This window comes from Phasianus colchicus, chromosome 31 (genome assembly GCF_987193195.1).
Source record: "Phasianus colchicus chromosome 31, bPhaCol1.hap1.1, whole genome shotgun sequence".
In the NCBI taxonomy this organism is placed as follows: domain Eukaryota; kingdom Metazoa; phylum Chordata; class Aves; order Galliformes; family Phasianidae; genus Phasianus; species Phasianus colchicus.
This window is the reverse complement of record NC_143466.1, coordinates 3106385-3123693: the sequence shown is the minus strand read 5'-3', so window position 1 is coordinate 3123693 and position 17309 is coordinate 3106385.

The window sequence follows — 17309 nt, the reverse complement described above, 5'->3', positions numbered from 1 at the left end:
ATTGTGCCCCCATTGTGTCCCCATATCCCCATTGTGTCCCACTGTGTCCCCACTGTGTCCCCATTGTGCCCCATTGTGCCCCACTGTGCCTCCATTGTGGCCCCGTATCCCCATTGTGTCCCACTGTGTCCCCATTGTGCCCCATTGTGCCCCATTGTGCCCCATTGTGCCCCACTGTGCCCCCATTGTGGCCCCGTATCCCCATTGTGTCCCATTGTGTCCCCATTGTGCCCCATTGTGCCCCCATTGCGTCCCCATATCCCCACTGTGTCCCATTGTGCCCCCATTGTGTCCCCATATCCCCATTGTGTCCCACTGTGTCCCCATTGTGGCCCCGTATCCCCATTGTGCCCCATTGCGCCCCATTGTGCCCCACTGTGTCCTATTATGGCCCCATTGTGCCCCATTGTGCCCCCATTGTGTCCCATTGTGTCCCCATGTCCCCATATCCCCATTCTGCCCCATTGTGTCCCATTGTGTCCCCATGTCCCCATATCCCCGTTCTGCCCCACTGTGCGCCCATTGTGCCCCCATTGTGTCCCTATTGTGTCCCATTGTGTCCCCATTGTGTCCCACTGTGTCCCATTGTGTCCCCATGGTGGCCCCGTATCCCCATTGTGCCCCATTGCGCCCCATTGTGCCCCACTGTGTCCTATTATGGCCCCATTGCACCCCATTGCGCCCCCTTGTGCCCCCTTGTGCCCCATTGTGTCCCCATTGTGTCCCCAAATCCCCATTGTGACCCACTGTGTCCCATTGTGTCCCATTGTGTCCCCATGTCCCCATTCTGCCCCCTTGTGCCCCCATTGTGTCCCATTGTGTCCCCATGTCCCCATGTCCCCATTCTGCCCCATTGTGCCCCCACTGTGTCCCCATTGTGTCCCTGTTGCGTCCCATTGTGCCCTATTGTGTCCCACTGTGTCCCATTGTGTCCCCATGGTGGCCCCATATCCCCATTGCGCCCCATTGTGCCTCACTGTGTCCTATTATGGCCCCATTGTACCCCATTGTGCCCCATTGTGCCCCCATTGTGCCCCATTGTGTCCCCATTGTGTCCCATTGTGCCCCATTGTACCCCATTCTGCCCCATTGCGCCCCCTTGTGCCCCCTTGTGGCCCCATTGTGCCCCATTGCGCCCCCTTGTGGCCCCATTGCATCCCGTTGCTCCCTATTGTGCCCCATTGCACCCCATTGCGTCCCCTTGTGTCCCACTGTGCCCCACTGCGCCCCATTGCGCACAATGTGTCCCCATTCTGCCCCATTGTGTCCCATTATGGCCCCACTGCGCCCCATTGCTCCCCCACTGTGCCCCCTTCTGGCCCCATGGCGCCCCATTGCGCCCCATTGCGCCCCATTGTGTGCCATTGCACCCCATTGCATCCCATTGCGCCCCACTGCTCCCCATTGCGCCCCATTGCGCACCCATTGTGCCCCTATTCGCACCTCCCCCCATTTGGGATCTCCCTTCCCATTCAGATTCTGCCCCCATTTAGGGTCTCTCCTCCCTTATTTGGGGTCTGCCCCCATTTGGGGTCTCCCCCATCATTTGGGATCTCCCTCCCCATTTGGGTCTGCCCCCCCCCCCCCCATTTGCGGTCTCCAATCCCTTACTTGGGATCTCCCTTCCCATTTGGGGTCTGCCTCTATTTGAGGTCTCCCCCCCACGCCATTTGGGGTGTACCCCTATTTGGGGTCTCCCCCCTCCCTATTTGGGGTCTGCCCCCATTTGGGATCTCCCCCATCATTTAGGTTCGCTCTCCCTATCTGGGATCTTCCCCCCCTATTTGACATCTCTCCCCCCCATTGGGGTCTCTCCCCCCTATTTGGGGTCTCCCCCCCCTATTTGAGGTCTCCCCCCCTATTTGGGGTCTCCCCCCCCTATTTGGGATCTCCCCCCCCCTATTTGGGGTCTCCCCACCCTATTTGAGGTCTCTCCCCCCTATTTGGGGTCTCTGCCCCCTATTTGGGGTCTCCTCCCATTGGGGTCTCCCCCCCCTATTTGGGATCTCCCCCCCCCTATTTGGGGTCTCCCCCCATTGAAGTCTCTCCCCCCTATTTGAGGTCTCTCCCCCCATTTGGGGTCTCCCCCCTTTTTGGGATCTCCCTCCCCATTTTGGTCTGCCCCCTATTTGGGATCTCCCCCTCCCCCCCCCCCCTATTTGGGGTCTCCCCCCATTGGGGTCTCCCCCCCCTATTTGGGATCTCCCCCTCCCCCCCCCCCCCTATTTGGGGTCTCCCCCCATTGGGGTCCCCCATCGATGCCCGCAGTGACCTGGCCCTGCGGAACTGCCTGCTCACCTCGGAGCTGACGGTGCGGATCGGGGACTACGGGCTGAGCCAGTGCCAGTACCGGGTGGGTCACGGGGGGGGCAGGGGGCGGGGTGGGGGGTGGGGGGTGGGGGGACATCGTGGGGACGTGGGGGGGTGGGGGGGATATGGGGGGATGTGGGAGTGGGGACATGGGGGGGTATGGGGGGCTGTGGGGGGGCATAGGGGGTGTGGGGACATGGGGACTTCGTGGGGATATGGGGGGATATGGGGGGTGTGGGGGGGCATGGGGGGTGTGGGGACATGGGGACATCATGGGGACGTGGGGGGGCATGGGGGGTGGAGGGATATGGGGACATCGTGAGGATATGGGGGATGTGGGGGGATGTGGGGACATGGGGGGTTGGTGGGGTGAGGGGGACATCATGGGGATGTGCAAAGGTGGGGGGACATGGGGGGGTGTGGGAACATGGGGACATCGTGGGGACGTGGGGACGTGGGGGGGATATGGGGGGATGTGGGAGTGGGGACATGGGGGGGTATGGGAGCATAATGGGGATGTGGGGGGGTGGGAGGATATGGGGGGCTGTGGGGAGGCATGGGGGGTGTGGGGACATGGGGACATCGTGGGGACGTGGGGGGCTATAGGGACATTGGGGCCGAGGGGTTCAATGGGGGCACTGGGGGCATTGGGGTCAGTGGGATCATTGGGGTCAACGGGAACAGAGGGTGAATGGGGGCACTGGGGCCGTTGGGGTGAATGGTGGCATTGGGGTGAATGGGGCCGTTGGGGTGAATGGGGCTGTTGGGGTGAATGAGGCCGTTGGGGTGAATGGGGCCATTCAAGTGAATGGGGGCATTGGGGCCGTTGGGGGCACTGGGGTGAATGGGGCCATTGGGGTGAATGGGGCCGTTGGGGTGAATGGGGGCACTGGGGCCATTGGGGTGAATGGGGCCATTCAAGTGAATGGGGGCATTGAGGTGAATGGGGTCCTTGGGGTGAATGGGGCCACTGGGGTGAATGGGGGCACAGGGGTGAATGGGGCCATTGGGGTGAATGGGGGCATTGAGGTGAATGGGGTCGTTGGGGTGAATGGGGGCACAGGGGTGAAGGGGGGCCATTCAAGTGAATGGGGCCATTGAGGTGAATGGGGGCACTGGGGTGAATGGGGCCATTGGGGTGAATGGGGCCGTTGGGGTGAATGGGGCCATTGAGGTGAATGGGGGCCACTGGGGTGAATGGGGGCACTGGGGTGAATGGGGGCACTGGGGCCATTGAGGTGAATGGGGCCGTTGGGGTGAATGGGGGCACTGGGGCCATTGAGGTGAATGGGGCCGTTGGGGTGAATGGGGGCACTGAGGCCGTTGGGGTGAATGGGGCCGTTGGGGTGAATGGGGCCATTCAAGTGAATGGGGGCATTGAGGTGAATGGGGCCACTGGGGCGAATGGGGCCATTGAGGTGAATGGGGGCCACTGTGGCGGCCGGCGGCCCCGGAGCCGCGGGCCGTTGGGAGGCCGGCGGTGGCAGCAGCGCCCCCTTGCGGCCGCCCCCCCCAGGAGGACTACGTGCTGACGGCTCCCGGCCGCTGGGTGCCGCTGCGCTGGGTGGCGCCGGAGCTGCTGAGCGAGAGCCGCGGGGCGGTGCTGGTGCGGGAGCAGAGCGCCCCCGCCAACGTCTGGTGAGCGCCTGTCGCGATAGGACGGCGCCGTCGCGATATGCCGGCGCTGTCGCCATACGGGAGGAGGAGGGGGTCTGTCTGTCGCGATATGGGGGGCTCTGTTGCAATAGGGGGGCTCTGTCGCAACGCACCGTTGTGATATAAGGGCGCTGTCATGACACAGGGGCTGTGTCACGATAAGGGGCATCTCTTGCTATACGGGGGGCACTGTCGTGATATAAGGGCTCTGTTGCAATAGGGGATTGTGTCACAATACGGGGGGCAATGTCGTGATACGGGGGCTCTATCACGATACGGGGGGGCACTGTTGCAATATGGGGGGCACTGTCAGAATGGGGGGGCTCCGTCACAACACAGTGGGCTCTGTCGCGATATGGGGGGACTCTGTCGCGATACGGGGGGGCTCTGTCGCGATAAGGGATGGGCTCTGTCGCGACAGGGGGCACTCTGACGCGATAGGGGGCACCGTCACGACATAAGGGCTCTGTCGCGATCCGAGGAGCTCTGTGGCGATAGGGGGCGCTGTGTGTGCGCAGGGCGCTGGGGGTGACGCTGTGGGAGCTGCTGGAGCTCGGCCGCCAGCCCTTCCCGCACCTCTCCGACGCGGAGCTCCTACGGGCGCAGCTGCGGCGGCGCTGCGTCAACCCGGGGCGGCCGAGGACGAGGCTGCCCAGAGCCGAGCAGTGGTGAGGGGGGGGGGGCGTGGGGGGGGGGAACTGGGGGGGGGCATTGGGAAGGATGGGGGGGCATTGGGGGGGCATTTGGGGGGGAGGGGGGCATTGAGGGGGCATTGGGAAGGATGGGGGGGCATTTGGGGGGGGGGCATTGGGGGGAACATTGGGAAGGATGGGGGGCACATGGGGGGGCATTTGTGAGGGAGGGGGGCATTGGGGGGAACATTGGGAAGGATGGGGGGCATTGGTGGGCATTTGGGGGGGGAGGGGGGCATTGGGAAGGATGGGGGGCATTGGGGGGAACATTGGGAAGGATGGGGGGCACATGGGGGGGCATTTGTGAGGGAGGGGGGCATTGGGGGGAACATTGGGAAGGATGGGGGGCATTGGTGGGCATTTGAGGGGGGAGGGGGGCATTGGGAAGGATGGGGGGCATTGGGGGGAACATTGGGAAGGATGGGGGGCATTGGTGGGCATTTGGGGGGGGAGGGGGGCATTGGGCAGGATGGGGGACATTGGGGGGCATTTGGGGTGGAAGGGGGGCATTGGGAAGGATGGGGGGCATTGGGGGGGCATTTGGGGGGAAGGGGGGCATTGGGGAGGACATTGGGTGGGATGTGGGGCACATGGGGGGGGCATGGGGGGTTATTGGGGGAAATGGGGGGCATTGGGGGGGTCATTTGGGGGCTCGTTGGAGGGGGGCATTGGGGGGGACATTGGGGAGGATGGGGGGCACATGGGGGGGCACTGGGGGGGACATGGGGGGCTTTGGGGAGAGATGGGGGGTGATTGGGGTGATTGGGGGGGTGGGGGTGGGTGGGATTGGAGGGGTCATAAGGTGGGGGGGTCACATGGGGCCATTGGGGACACATGGGGGCAATGGGGACATTGGGGTCAATGGGGTCAATGGGGAACATTGGGGTCAATGAGAACATTTGGAACCTCTGGGGTCACTGGGATCAATGGGGGCATTGGAGTTAATGGGGTCAATGGGGTCCATTAGGGTCAATGGGGCCTTTGGGGTCAATGGGGTCCATTAGGGTCAATGGGGCCTTTGGGGTCAATGGGGGCTTTGGGGTCAATGGGGTCAATAGGAACATTTGGGGTTCAGTGGGGTCAATGGGGTCCATTGGGATCAATGAGGTCTTTGGGGTCAATGGGGTGCATTGGGATCAATGAGGTCTTTGGGGTCAATGGGGACATTTGGGGTTCAATGCGGCCAATGGGGGCACTGGGGTCAATGGGGTCAATGGGGCCTTTGGGGTCAATGGGGGCATTGGGGTCAATAGGGACATTTGGTGTTCAATGGGGTCATTGGAGGCCATTGGGGGCATTGGGGACATTGGGATCAATGGGGTCATTGGGGTCAATGGGGTCATTGGGGTTCAATGGGATCATTGGGGTTCAGTGGGGTCACTGGGGGGCTTTGGGGTCAATGGGGTCAATGGGGGGCTTTGGGGTCACTGGGGGCCTTTGGGGTCATTGGGGTCAATGGGGTCAATGGGGGGCTCTGGGGTCAATGGGGTCAATGGGGGCTTTGGGGTCACTGGGGGCCATTGGTGTCAATGGGTCCCTTGGGGTCAATGGGGTCAGTGGGGGGCTTTGGGGTCACTGGGGGCCTTTGGGGTCATTGGGGTCAATGGGGGCATTGGGGTCAATGGGGTCAATGGGTTCATTGGGGTTCAGTGGGGTCAATGGGCCCCTTGGGGTCAATGGGGTCAATGGGGTCAATGGGGGCTTTGGGGTCATTGGGATCATTGGGGGCCATTGGTGTCAATGGGTCCCTTGTGGTCAATGGGGTCAATGGGGGCTTTGGGGTCAATGGGAGCCTTTGGGGTCATTGGGATCATTGGGGGCCATTGGTGTCAATGGGGCCCTTGGGGTCACTGGGGTCACTGAGGGGCTTTGGGGTCAATGGGCCCCTTGGGGTCATTGGGGTCAATGGGGGCCTTTGGGGTCATTGGGGTCATTGGGGTCAATGGGGGCCATTGGAGTCAATGGGGCCCTTGGGATCAATGGGGTCACTGGGGGGCTTTGGGGTCACTGGGGGCCATTGTTGTCAATGGGCCCCTTGGGGTCATTGGGGTCAATGGGGGCTTTGGGGTCATTGGGATCATTGGGGGCCATTGGTGTCAATGGGGTCACTGGGGGGCTTTGGGGTCAATGGGCCCCTTGGGGTCAATGGGGTCAATGGGGGCTTTGGGGTCATTGGGATCATTGGGGGCCATTGGTGTCAATGGGGTCACTGGGGGGCTTTGGGGTCAATGGGCCCCTTGGGGTCAATGGGGTCAATGGGGGCTTTGGGGTCATTGGGATCATTGGGGGCCATTGGTGTCAATGGGCCCCTTGGGGTCAATGGGGTCAATGGGGGCTTTGGGGTCATTGGGATCATTGGGGGCCATTGGTGTCAATGGGGTCACTGGGGGGCTTTGGGGTCAGTGGGGGCCATTGTTGTCAATGGGCCCCTTGGGGTCTGTGCCCCCCCAGGTTCGCAGTGCTGCAGTCGTGCTGGCAGCCCCCCCCCCAGCGCCCCACCCTGGAGGAGCTGCACCGCCGCCTCAGCGCCCTGCGGGGGGGGCCAACGACGGGACCGGGGGGGGACGACGCGGGATCGGATGCGGGGGGCCGCCCCACTCATCTCCCCCCTTCTTCCCCCCCCCGGGCCGCCCCCCCCTCGGCTTTCCCCCTCCTCGACCCCTTCCCCGACCCCGAGGACGTCCTGACGGTGACGCAGTGCGGCCGGGGGGGGGGTTTGGCTTTCGAGTGCCTCTGGGAGCGCTCCCCGGGGGGGGAGGGGGGAGAGAAAGAGGGGGGGGGAGCAACTGAACGACCCCCTCCTCCGGGACCCCCCCGACCCCCCCCTCTTTTGGGGGTGCTGCCCGTGCTGGGGGCTCGGAGCCCATCGGGGGGCAGCGAATATTTCATCCGTTTGGAGGAGCACGAGGGGGGGGCGGAGGCGGCGGTGCCCCCCCACCCCAAAAGGGGACCCCGCCCCTCATCCATAGGATCCCCCCCCGGAGGACCCCCGCCCCTGGCCCCTCCCCCGCCCAAGGGACCCCCACCTTTACCGCCCCCCCACCCCAACCTGGGACCTCCTCCTTTAGGATCCCCACCCACGGGACCCCCCCAGCCCCATAGGGGGGCCCCCCCCCCTTTAGGACCGCCCCCTTTAAGATCCCCACCCACGGGACCCCCCCACCCCCATCGAGCCCCCCCCCCACCCTTGGGACCCCTCCCTTTAGAATCCCCACCTACCAGACCCCCCCACCCCTATCGAGGCCCCCCCTCCCCCTTAGGACCCCCAGCCGCCCCCCCCCCGGCTTCGTTCTCCCCCCCTCTGGACCCCCCCCCCCCGAGCTCGGCGGGCAGCACTGCGGGCAGCGGGGGGAGCAGCCCCCATCGCCGCCCCCCCCTCCTTTGCCCCCTTTGCCGTGGGGGGGGGGACGATTTCGTCACCTGCAGCTGCGCGGCTGTGGCCCCCGGGGACGTGGTGAGGGGGTGGAGGGAAAGGGGACCCCCCCTGCCCCCCCCCGGCGGGGACAGCGACGGGGACAACGGGGACAACGACGACGATTCGTCGCTGAGGGCCGAGAGGGGGTCGGTGGGCGACAACAACGGGGGGGGGGACGGCGTCGGGTCGTGGGGGGGGGCGGCACCGTGGGGTGGGGGAGGGGGAGAGGGGGAGGGAGGGGGGTCACCGCCTGCCGGGGGGGGGTGGGGAGGGTGGGGGGGTGAGGGGGGGGCGGCCGGCACGGAGCTGGAGATGCCGGCATTGAGCTGGGGGGGGGCGGCGGGGGGGCGGGGGGGGACGTCGGTGACAAGGGGGGGGGCGGCGATGGCGCCGGAGGCGGCGGCACCGTGGGGACGGGAGGCGGCGGCGCCGATGGGGGGCGGCTCGGCGGCGGCGGCGGCGGAGGTGACACCCGCGGCACCGGAGGTGGCACAGAGGATGTCCCCGTTGTCACCGGAGGTGGCCCCGTGGGGACGGGAGGGGACGAGGATGATGAGGGACAGGGCAGCGGTGACGCGAGGGGCGACGCCGATGGCGCTGGAGATGGCGCTGTGGGGACGGGAGGTGACAAAGGACGGGGCGGCGGTGGCGGCGGAGGTGACATCGATGACGCGAGAGGTGGTGGCACGAAGGGGGTCTCCCGTGGAGCCGGAGGTGGTGGCACCGTGGGGACATCAGGTGACAGCGCTGACGAAGGACGGGTCAGCGGCGACAGCAGAGGTGACATCGATGGCGCGAGAGGTGGCACGAAGGATGTCCCCGTTGTCACTGGAGATGGCACCGTGGGGACAGGAGGTGCCACCACCAACCCAGGACAGGTCAGCAGTGACGCCGATGGCACGAGAGGTGACACTGATGGCGCGAGAGGTGACATCTGTGACGCAAGGGACATTTCCGATGGCGCCGGTGATGCCACCAGCCATGAGGGACGGACCGCCGGTGACACGAGAGGGGACATCCGTGGCACGAGAGGTGACGCCGATGGCACTGGAGATGGCACTGTGGAGGCGGGAGGTGACACCGGTGACAAAGGACGGGTCAGCAGTGACACCAGAGGTGACATCCGTGACAGCAGAGGTGGCACGAAGGACCCCTCCAGTGGCACTGGAGATGCCACCGCTGATGGAGGACGGGTCCGTGGTGACACGAGAGGTGACACAAGGGACATCAGCAATGGCAGCGGAGATGCCACCACCCGTGGGGGACGGACCGCCGGTGACACGAGAGGGGACAGCGATGGCACTGGAGATGGCACCAGCCACAAAGGCCAGGCCACCAGTGACACGAGAGGTGACATCCGCAACAGCAGAGGTGACGCAGGTGACACGAAGGACCTCCTCCCCGATGTCACCAGAGATGCCACCACCACCACCAAGCTGGGACAGCCCACCGGTGACACGAGTGGTGACATCCGCGACACGACGGGTGACACCGGTGGCACTGGAGATGGCACTTTGGGGACAGGAGGTGCCGCCAGTGAGCCGGGACGGGTCAGCGGTGACAGCAGAGGTGACACGAGGGACGTCCCCTTTGTCACTGGAGGTGACACCGTGGGGACAGGAGATGCCACCGCTGACCCAGGACAGACCACCGCCGGGGGAGGAGGTGACAGAGGGGACGCGAAGGCCACCACCCACACGGGGCAGAGCATTGGTGACACCAGAGGTGACACGGGAGGTGACAGGAGGGACGTCCCCTTTGGGACAGCAGCCAGAAGGACGCGGGATGTCCCCATGGACCCCACAGCTGTCACCTTCGTCACCCAAAGTGTCACCTCCAGCCCCGGTGACACCGATGTCCCCAACGGTGCCACCACGGACACTGGAGACTGGGTCACCATCGTCACCCAAAGTGTCACCTCCGCCCCCTTTGTCACACGTGGTGTCCCCAGCCCGGACAGGACGGACACCACCCCCCATCCCACCCCGGGGGGGACATTTTTGGGGACAAGCCCTTCTGTCCCCAACGCCGGCGGGCGCCGATGTCCCCAAATCGGGGGGGTGCGGGGAGGGGGGGGGGGTGGCCCTTGGGGACGTCACCGCCCCACCAAAGGGGTCCCCAGGGGTGTCCCCGAGGGGGTCTTCGTGGATGGACCCCGAGTGGCACCCAGGGGTGACCCCGAAGGTGACAGCGGAGACGGCCCCAGTGTCCCCAGAGAGGGACCGGGGGTCCCCGGTGTCCCCAAAGGGCTCCTCAAAGATGTCCCCGATGTCCCCAAAGGGGTCCTCGGAGGTGACCCCAATGTCCCCAAAGGGGTCTTCAGATGTGTCCCCAAAGGGGTCCTCGGAGGTGACCCCAATGTCCCCAAAGGGGTCCCCAGAGGTGGCCCCAGAGATGTCCCCAATGTCCCTGGGGGAGAAGTCCTTGGAAATGTCCCCAGTGTCCCCAAAGGGCTCGTCAGAAGTGTCCCCAAAGGGGCCCTCGGAGGTGGCCCCAGAGATGTCCCCAGAGAAGCGTCCAACGTCCCCAAATGTGTCCTCGGAAGTGGCCCCAGTGTCCCCAAAGGGGCCCCCAAAGGTGGTCCCGGGGACGTCCCACGTGTCCCCAAAGGGGTCCTTGGATGTGTCCCCAAATGGGACCTCAGAGAGGCACCCAATGTCCCCAGAGCGCTCCTTGGGTGTCCCCCTGATGTCCCCTTGTGGGTCCCCGAAGGTGGCCCTGGGGACGTCCCCAAAGGGGTCCTCGGATTTGTCCCCAATGTCCCCAAAGGGGTCGTCGGAAATGTCCCCAAATGGGTCCTCAGATGTGGCCCAGATGTCCCCAAAGGGCTCCTTGGAGATGTCCCCAATGTCCCCAAGGGGGTCCTCAGATGTGTCCCCAAAGGGGTCCTCGGCGACGTCCCCAAATGGCTCCCAGATGTCCCCAAAGGGGTCCTTGGCGACGTCCCCAAATGGCTCCCAGATGTCCCCAAATGGCTCCTCGAAAATGTCCCCGATGTCCCCAAAGGGGTCCTCGGAAGTAGCCCCGATGTCCCCAGATGCGTCCTCAGAAATGTCCCCGAAGGGGTCCTCGGAGATGTCCCCAAATGGCTCCCAGATGTCCCCAAAGGGGTCCTCGGAGATGTCCCCAAATGGCTCCCAGATGTCCCCAAAGGGGTCCTCGGAGATGTCCCCAAATGGCTCCCAGCCGTCCCCCAAGGGACCCTTGGAAGTGTCCCCGATGTCCCCCGAGGGCTCCTCGGACCCCCCCAAGGGCCGCCCAAACGGGACCTGGGGGCGGTGCCCCGACGAGGACCCCAAACCGTGTCCCCAAAGGGGGTCCCCCCAAAAACCCCCCGGGAAGGTCCCCAAAGGGTCCCCACGACGGTCCCCAAAGGGGTCCCCGCGAAAAGCCCCCGAGATGTCCCCAAAGGGGTCCCCAAAGGGGTCCCCAAAAAGACCCCCCGAGATGTCCCCAAAGGGGTCCCCAAGACGACGCCAAGAGATGTCCCCAAGAAGACCCCCCGAGACGCCCCCAAGGGGGTCTCCAAAGGGGTCCCCAAGAAGACCCCCCGAGACGTCCCCAAAGGGGTCCCCGCGACGCCGCCGAGAGGTGTCCCCAAAGGGGTCCCCGCGAAGACCCCCGGAAACGTCCCCAAAAGGGTCCCCGAGGAGACCCGTGGAAACGTCCCCAAAGGGTTCCCCGAGGAGACCCCCCCCCCAACCCCCGCCCCCCCCGGCGTCCCCATCACCCGTCGGAGGGGACGCAGACGTCGTCGTCGTCGTCACCGCCGCCGCCGCCGCCTTCCCCGCGTCGGGGGGGGGGTTTTCCTCGGAGACCCCCGAACCCAACGAGGGAGGGGAAGGAGATTTCGGGGACCCCCAACGACGGCGGTGCGGGTCGGGTTGGGAGGGAGGGGGATCGAAACAACCTCAGTGCCCCCCCGTGGTGGTGGGGGTGGGGGGGGTGGGGGGGTCGGGGGGGGTCGGGGAGGGCGGCGGTTTCGTGGTTCAGGTGAGCCAGGAGCGGCTGCAGGTGACGCTGCGGGAGGACGTGACCCGGCGCCTGCTGGCACCGCGGGGGGGGGGGACGCCGGAGGACCCCGCAGCCGCGCCGACATCCGAGGTGGGTGCTGGGAGATGGGGGGGGGGGCACACAATGGGACCCCCCACCCACCCCCCCCCAAAAAAAAACCCGCACGTGGTGACGCCGTGTTTTGATTTCTGCCCCCCCCCCCCCCCAAACCTCCCCGCTTTCGCTGCGCTCCTGGTTGTTCACCATCCCCAAAATTGGTCCCATCGCGCCCCCCCACCCCCCAACCTGCCCCCCCGACCCCCAAATCTGCCCCCATTGACACCAAATCTGCCCCACTGGTCCCAAATCTGCCCCTATTGCCCCCAACCTGCCCCCCCGACCCCAAATCTGCCCCCATTGACCCCCAAATCTGCCTCCACTGACCCCCAAATTTGCCCCCACTGACCCCCAAATTTGCCCCCAATGACCCCCAAATCTGTCCCACTGCCCCCAAATCTGCCCCACTGATCCCAAATCTGCCCCTATTGCCCCTCCTGGACCCCTAAATCTGCCCCCATTGCCCCCAACCTGCCCCCATTGACCCCAAATCTGCCCCCATTGACCCCAAATCTGCCCCCATTGACCCCCAAATCTGTCCCACTGCCCCCAAATCTGCCCCACTGATCCCAAATCTGCCCCTATTGCCCCTCCTGGACCTCTAAATCTGCCCCTATTGCCCCCAACCTGCCCCCATTGACCCCAAATCTGCCCCCATTGACCCCAAATCTGCCTCCATTGACCCCCAAATCTGCCCCACTGACCCCAAATCTGCCCCCATTGACCCCAAATCTGCCCCACTGACCCCAAATCTGCCCCACTGATCCCAAATCTGCCCCTATTGCCCCTCCTGGACCACCAAATCTGCCCTTATTACCACCCAAACTGCCCCCATTGACACCAAACTGCCCCCACTGACCCCAAATCTGCCTCCATTGACCCCCAAATCTGCCCCACTGATCCCCAACCTGCCCACATTGACCCCCAAATCTGCCTCCACTGCCCCCAAATCTGCCACCATTGACCCCCAAATCTGCCCCACTGCCCCCAAATCTGCCCCCATTGACCCCAAATCTGCCCCACTGATCCCAAATCTGCCCCCCTGACCCCCAAATCTGCCTCACTGATCCCAAATCTGCCCCCACTGACCCCAAATCTGCCCCCACTGACCCCCAAATCTGCCTCCATTGACCCCCAAATCTGCCCCACTGACCCCAAATCTGCCCCCATTGACCCCAAATCTGCCCCACTGATCCCAAATCTGCCTCCATTGACCCCAAATCTGCCCCACTGACCCCTAAATCTGCCCCCATTGACCCTATATCTTCCCCCACTGACCCCAAATCTGCCATCATTGCCCCTCCTGGACCCTCAAATCTGCCCCTATTACCCCCCACTGCCCCCAAATCTGCCCCCATTGACCCCAAATCTGCCCCTATTGCCCCTCCTGGACCCCCAAATCTGCCCTTATTACCACCCAAACTGCCCCCATTGACACCAAACTGCCCCCACTGACCCCAAATCTGCCCCCATTGACCCCAAACTGCCCCCACTGACCCCCACATCTGCCCCACTGATCCCGAATCTGCCCCATTGCCCATCCTGGACCCCTAAATCCACCCCACTGACCCCAAATCTGCCCCTATTGTCCCTCCTGGACCCCCAAACCTGCCCCTATTACTCCCCAAACTGCCCCCATTGACCCCAAATCTGCCCCCACTGCCCCCAAATCTGCTCCTCTGACCCCAAATCTGCCCCTATTACTCCCCAAACTGCCCCCATTGACCCCAAATCTGCCCCACTGATCCCAAATCTGCCCGTTGCCCCTCCTGGACCCCCAAATCTGCCCCTATTGACCCCAAATCCGCCCCACTGCCCCCAAATCTGCCCCCATTTTTCCCAAACCTCCCCAATTTCTCCCATTTCTGCCCCATATTTCCCACATTTCCCCCCATTTCTCCCATTTCTGCCCCATATTTCCCACATTTCCCCCAATTTCTCCCATTTTTGCCCCATTTTCCTGCCCCCCCCCCCCCCCCCCCAGCCAAGGCCTCCCGCCTCTCGCTGCCCCTCCCCCCGCTGGGTTTGGCCCCGCCCATCTCCCGTTGGGAGGCGGGGCCAGGACCGGAAGGGGCGGGACCGGAAGAGGAAGACGACGAAGAGGACGAGGATGGAGCGGGGCCGGAAGGGGCGGGCCCAGTGGTGCCGCTGGTGGTCACGTGTTGGGATGGGCGTGGCCTCCGCGGGCTCCTGAAGGCGCCGCGGGCGCCGGCGGAAGTACGCAAGCGGAAGATGGTGTCGTTCTTTGATGACGTCACGGTGTACCTCTTCGACCAGGTGGGCGCGCGGGGGCGTGGCTTGTAGCCGGAGGGGGGCGTGGTCAGCGCTCATGGCTCCGCCCCCTTTCCCCGCAGGAGACGCCTACCAACGAGCTGAGCTGCCAGAGCGCCGCCGTGGGGGAGGAGAGCGCTCTACCGCCCCCCGATGGCCTGGGTGGGTACAACGGAGGCGGGAGGACCTGCGGGGAGGACTGAGCCCCATGGAAGGGGGGGGGAGGGGCTCCTGAGCCATAAGTGGGGGGGGGTCCCAGTCCCATACAAGGGGTCTCGGTTCTATATAAGGGTCGTCCAGGCCCGTATGAGTGGGTCTCAGTCCCATAAAAGGGGACTTGGAGGGTCCCTGACCCATAGAAAGGGGTCCCAGCCCCACCGAAGGGGGTCCCGGCCCCATATTGGGGGGCTGAGCCCCATAGAAAGGGGTCCCAGCCCCACCTAAGGGGGTCCAGGCCCCATACTGGGGGGCTGAACCCCATAGAAAGGGGTCCCGGCCCCATATTGGGGGTCCCAGTCCCATAGAAAGGGGTCCCAGCCCCACCGAAGGGGGTCCTGGCCCCATATTGGGGATCTAGAGGGTCTGAGCCCCATAGAAAGGGGTCTTGTGGGGTCCCAGCCCCATAGAAAGGGGTCCCAGCCCCACCGAAGGGGGTCCTGGCCCCAAATTGGGGATCTAGAGGGTCTGAGCCCCATAGAAAGGGGTCTTGTGGGGTCCCAGCCCCATAGAAAAGGGTCCCGTGGGGTCCCAGCCCCATAGAATGGGGTACCAACCCCATAGAAAGGGATCCTGGCCCCATATTGGGGATCTAGAGGGTCTGAGCCCCATAGAAAGGGGTCCTGTGGGGGTCCCAGCCCCATAGAAAGGGGTCCTGGTCCCATATTGGGGATCTAGAGGGTCTGAGCCCCATAGAAAGGGGTCCTGTGGGGGTCCCAGCCCCATAGAAAGGGGTCCTGGTCCCATATTGGGGATCTAGAGGGTCTGAGCCCCATAGAATGGGGTCCTGTGGGGTCCCAGCCCCATAGAATGGGGTACCAACCCCATAGAAAGGGGTCCTGGCCCCATATTGGGGATCTAGAGGGTCTGAGCCCCATAGAAAAGGGTCCTGGCCCCATATTGGGGATCTAGAGGGTCTGAGCCCCATAGAAAGGGGTCCTGTGGGGGTCCCAGCCCCATAGAAAGGGGTCCTGGTCCCATATTGGGGATCTAGAGGGTCTGAGCCCCATAGAAAGGGGTCCCGTGGGGTCCCAGCCCCATGGGGGGGGTGGAATCCTATCCGTGGGGGGGGGGGGGGGGGGTTGCATGGTGCAGTTTTGTGGCCAGGAGAAATTTAGGGAGGGAGGGGAGATGACAAAAGGGTCCCTGACCACCAACCCCCCCCCCCCTTCTTTTTCCAGCCCCCATCGAGAATTGAGACCCCCAGGACTTCCTTCCCCCCCCCCCCAAAAAAAAAAAAATCCGTTTCCTTTTCTACAGCGACTTCGGGGGGGTCCCCAACCCCCCAAGAAAACAATTCCTCCAGTGCCAAAATGGGGGGGAGGGGCACCTCCTGGCCCCCCCCCCCACGTAGCCCCCCCAGTGCCGCACCTGGGGGTCGGGGGGGGGGCAGATGGGAGGGGGTGAGGGGGTTTGGGGGGGGGGGGGGTATTAAACTTGCTGGGATTTGAGTGGGAAAGGTGTCAGAAGCATCATTTGTTTGGGTTTTTTTTTTGGGGGGGGGGGGTAATTAATGTCTGGGGGGTAATTAACGCGGGGGGGGGGGGCGTAATGGGGCAGATTGGAGGGGGTGTGTGGGGTGGAATGGGGGAATATGGGGTTGGACAGAGGGGATATGGAGCAGACATGGGGTAGGAGGGGAGGATGTGGGGCAGATATGGGGCGGGTGGGGCAGATATGGGGCGGGGGGGGATATGGGGCAGATATGGGGCAGAGGAGGGGATGTTGGACAGATATGGGGCAGATATGGGGCAGAGGGGGGAAAATGGGGCAGATATAGGGGGAAATGGGGCAGATATGGGGGGATATGGGGCAGATATGGGGCAGAAGGGGGGAAATGGGGCAGATATGGGGCAGATATGGGGTAGAAGGGGAGGATGTGGGGCAGATATGGAGCAGAGAGGGGATATGGGGCAGATATGGGGCAGAGAAGGGGAATATGGGGCAGATATGAGGCAGAGAGGGGGAAATGGGGCAGATATGGGGGGATATGGGGCAGATATGGGGCAGAAGGGGGCAGGGAGGAGAATATGGATCAGATATGGGGCAGAAGGGGGGTAAATGGGGCAGATATGGGGCAGAGGGGGGGGCTATGGGGCCGCATCCATCGGTGACCCACAGGGAGCGTTTCACCCACATCCCTTTTTTGTAAGAAAATCCTAATAACTTTTTTTTTAATTAAAATAAACTTCCAATGCAGCACTTAATGACCCCCCCCCCTTAATGACCCCCCCCCCCCCCCCAAGGGATTGAGAGCCCACCCCTCCCTATGGGACCCCAATGTGTCCCCCCCCCATCAGTGCCCCCTTTGGGGTTCTGTCCCTGTTCCCCCCCCAGAACCCCATTAATCCCAGTGCACTGCAGCCCCCCACGTCCCCCCCCCCGGCCCCATATCCCCCCTGACCCCATAGTTTCCATTGCAGCCCCATAGCCCCCATAACTCCCCCCGCATCCCCACTTACCTCACGTCCCCCCCTGACCCCATATCTCCCATCGACCCCATATCCTTCCACTGACCCCACTCCCCCCATATCCCCCATTTCCCCCCACCGACCCCATATCTCCCCCAACCCCACATCCCCCACTGACCCCACAACCCCCATTTCTCCCCATACCCTCCCTGACCCCATAACACCCAT